Here is a 4,418-nt window from a genome sequence, read left to right on the forward strand (position 1 = left end):
TCTTTGCTGCAGAGCCACTGGGAATCTAGCAGCTGGCTACTCAGAACAGGGAGAGCGGTGGTGACTTCTGCCCTGCATAACAGCCAGGTTGCAAGCTCCAACTTGTGCCAGGAAAAGGCTGTCAACCCCTGGTCTGGATCATGCTGCTTAAGTGATAGCTAAGGTGTTATGTACAGTACTTCCCTAAACCGGGCCACTGCTTTTCATAAGACAGGAAACAGAGAAGGAGGTGGAAGGACTTCAGGGAAGTCAACTAGGCTGTGAAAAAGCTGGGAACCAAAGGAGAAGCATGTTCAGGACCCATGTCTGTGACTAACCATCTAAACTGGAAACAATTCCTGCATGCTTGAAAACTTGCATCATTGTACCATTGGGAAAAGAACTACCAAATGAAAGCCAAAGTTATGAGCTGGCCTAGTCCTAATCATAACTTTGGATTGGGGAATTCATTGGTTCCACTTAGAAGGGGAGTCTGATAAAGACAAAGAGTGTGCCTGTCTGTAGCAGGCAGGAAGTAATGCAGACAAGTGGGTGACAGCAGCTGGTGTTGCCATGCTACAGCAGATTTGATCCCTGGCAGCACAGCCCAGGCCAGGAATCCGGGCAACTGGGATACTATGTGTTTCCTGCCTGTGACTTGCAGCATTCTTAGCCCCTACCCGACTCTGAAGGCAAAGTAATGCTGCTTTCTGGCTCCATAGAAACAGCTCAGGGAGGTCTGCCATGCAGTTTGAATGGAGGGGTAATGGGCTGTCTGCATTCAAAACAGAGGATTCTTCTCATGGCCAAACCATGGCTCTGAGGGCTGTTTCCAGACTTTGATCCAGTCCTCCAGCTGGTTGATAGACATAGAATATGTGCTTTCTAGGAATGCCATTCCTCATAGGCATATACAAGAATTGGTTAGAAGGAGAATAATTAATTATAAAAAGCAATAAACATTGTTGCCAGGATATTAAGGTGAATCTGATAACATGAAGTAGCCCAATGTCCTATGTGACATGCTTGCCGTCTTGAAAAGAGAGCCCATCAATTACTATACTAGGTTTGATTAAGAAAATGGCAGCACAGGAAAAGAAACAAAAGATTTATGGAGGTAAATATATGGACGTGTTTTAATAAAACAGGAGAACGTGTATATATTTGTTAAAAAATGCAGCTGACTGCGTTTTTCCAAGACAGACTGAAAGAGGGAGGGAAATGACATTTCAAAGACTAATTCTGCAGTAATGAAAGAGCTATGCTTGAAAGATCACCATGCTATAGAGGGCAGCAATTGGAAGTGTCCGGGTGGAGCCAGGGGAACAGAGAGCTACAAATTGTGAGAAGGGTGTGAGGAAAAGGGCTCTAAGTCCAGGCTTTCTTGTCAGAAAGGTGAAATGCTGAGTGCCTGGAATAAAACACCACGTGGAAAAGCATACACATCTTTCTGTGTCTCCTCTACCGGAGGATTCTGTAGCGATGATATATTCTGTCCCAGGAGTATACTTTGGAAGAGATACTATTAAGGCAAAATCATGGAGGTTTTTTTTTACACATGAGTAGAGGAGAGCCTGAGTTAAATATCAACAAGGGTTTCCAGTCAGCTCGGGAGGAACTCCCAGCAGGGGAGTGATTAGGTGCAGCTGAAACTCATTATGCTTAGATGGTATAAGGAGGCCGGGCTAGGTCAGAGAAAGAAACTGTTTTGCTGCCTGGGAATTAGGGGTAGGGACTTTTAGAGACAAAAGTACAACTGTTTACATTGCTGTGTGTTTTTTAGCATGATGTGTGTTTTGATGCCTGAAAGTTTATGCTAGAGGGGAAACAATGTAGCTAGAGGGTGTGTGGGGTTTGGATGCTGGTACTTTTAAATGTGTAAGATTTTGGTTTCAAAATGGCCCTGAAGCCTCGTGGGTTCTTTGTTTGCACTATAGCAAGAGCAATCCCCTATAGACTACTGCACTCTCTTTTTGTCTCAGACCCTCAACTTCTCATAATAGATCACTACTATATTGTTAGCTCTGTTCACTACATTATGGAAAGCTTATAACTAGCAGTAACTTTGAGAAATATAGCTGACTGCTCTCTAAAACAATGCTCCAGAGAAGAGACAATATGATTCAAACACTTACAGTTTTGGTGAAGGGTGAAAAAGATGTGGGACTCCCATAATTCTGAACTTTTCCTGATGTCATAGTTATTTCTGTTTAGGAATTATGTACTGCAGAATCCTGTATGTGTAGGTAATGGCTATTGTCCCCCACCAACATACCCATCCACCACCCTAGAGTAAGCTTTGTCTTTGTGACATGGAAATGACTTCATCTCTTTCTGTCTCTTTCCTAAATGTGTAAGTAACTTCAGGATAGCTCTATCACTTTCTGAAAATAGATTTGAATATAATTTTACAGTTCTTTATCACTCTGGTAAACAGGTATGGTTGGAGCAGTCCTCTTCTGAGACAGATTGTAACATAATCATAAAAATAAAAGAAAAAAAGAAAGAAAAAAGATCCACAATATATTCCCTTGACTCTGCACATGAGCACAGGTCCAGCCACTTTAACTTTAGGACCTTTGGGCTAGGGACAGAAGTTAAACAAACAAGTTTAAATGACTATCAGAAACTCGTTTAAACCTGTAACAACTGAAATTCAGTGCACATAAACCAGTTTCAAAATGGCTGAAACTGGTTTAAGATAAACCTGGTTGAATGTAGTATCAGACTTAACTGATTTAGGTTAAACTGGTTTACAAAACTTCTGTCCCAGACCCCTTCCTAGTTCAAGTTAAATCAAAGCCCCCCAGCATGGGCTGTGCAATTGCTGCCCCCAAGGTCTCTGGGATTTACAGTCCAGACCTGCAGCACCAGAACTCTGTGGGGTTGCTCATCATTTCCTCTTCCTGCTTCCAGATGCCTCTGGGATTTGTAGTCCATGACCACAGCCTGTAGGACTCTGCAGGGTTGTTCTTTTCTGTTCAATACATATTTGCTTCAGAGGAAGGACTGTTCTTGTTCAAGTTTTTATGAATTCAGTGCCACTACCCTCTTCCCCTACCCACCCCCTCCTCAGCTTGGCAGGTGCTGCCTGCCTCCCCAACCCAGGCAGACCCTCCAGCTGGCTGTGGGCTGGGGCTTGGCCATGTCCTCTCCTATGAGCAGGGACGGAAGAAAAGCATTGGAGCTGGCAGGTTGGGAGGTGTGTTCTACTGCCCTAAGGCTTCTGGCTTGAACCACTGAAGGCATGTGCCTGCACTTCCTCAGTCAAAAGTGAATGTCTATTCCCTTGCAAATTGATTCAATCTTTGCAGCTTGGACTAACCTGCAAAGACTGAATTGATTCAGCTCGGGATGTTGTCTGTACTTAGTCTTGATGTCCACTAGCAAGAACAAACTTGGTATAACAAACTCATTATAGATGAGAAATTATATATTTCATGTAACATGCCTTGGAAACATTGAGGCTCTTTACAAAAAATGCCATTACTTAATACCTTTCTGTAAATGCCCGAAAATGAATTATACCCTTCACTTAGTTGATACCTACTTCACGATAGTTTTAAAAGGACAGTATCTAATTAATTTTTTTAATTGCCTACCTGAAAATGTTCCATCTGCTTCTAACACTATTCAAACCATATCCTGAGAATCTTAAGTTCTTTTCAAACTGTACAAATGCAGCTTTATTTTTTCATGTAGTTTTTTGTTGTCTATAAATGTCTGCACCAAAGGAAAAAGTGAATAGGCCAGGCTGGTAGACCCTTGCACTCAAACACAGCCTTATTTGAGCTAATAGAACTCAAAATAGGTACCATGGAGCCGCCTGGCAGATTTCTACAGGACCAGGTCCTAATGGGCTACCAAGAGGAACAGCAGACAAAGAAAACAGCCTTCGGTCCCAGTAATTGCAGTTGTTTTTTGTAACTACAGAAAGTTAAAAATATTCAGACAGAATGTGATTTCTCTCAGAAGATGATGGTTCTTTGTAAGGACTGAAGTGAAGAAAAATGTAGCCAAAATGGTGAAATGTCAAGAAAAATGTAGAGAAAAATGAGATATAATTACCATATAACATTAAGGTAACATTCCTGCTCTTATGCAGGCAGGTGCAGAGGCATTTTTTGAAAACTAGAGGCGATCATGACTTCAAAGCATCTGGTGCAAAAGAATGGTGCGGTGTCTAGCCAGAGCAAGTTGGGGTACATGTTTAGTAAAGACTTGGAGAAAGAATTGTCCTCTGAAAGGCTACTGAAAATCCAAGCAGCTGCATAGCAAAGAGATACCAGAAAAGGTAAAGTGATCCCTATTTCTACATAGTTTCTAGGGTTGGAAGGGACCTGAGCAGATCATTGAGTTTGATCCCCTGCCATGGCAGGAAAGAGTACTGGGGTCAAATGACCCCAACAAGGTGTACATCCAGCCTCCTCTTAAAGACC

The sequence above is a fragment of the Crocodylus porosus genome, unplaced genomic scaffold (assembly GCF_001723895.1).
Source record: "Crocodylus porosus isolate Cpor-Errol unplaced genomic scaffold, CroPor_comp1, whole genome shotgun sequence".
In the NCBI taxonomy this organism is placed as follows: domain Eukaryota; kingdom Metazoa; phylum Chordata; order Crocodylia; family Crocodylidae; genus Crocodylus; species Crocodylus porosus.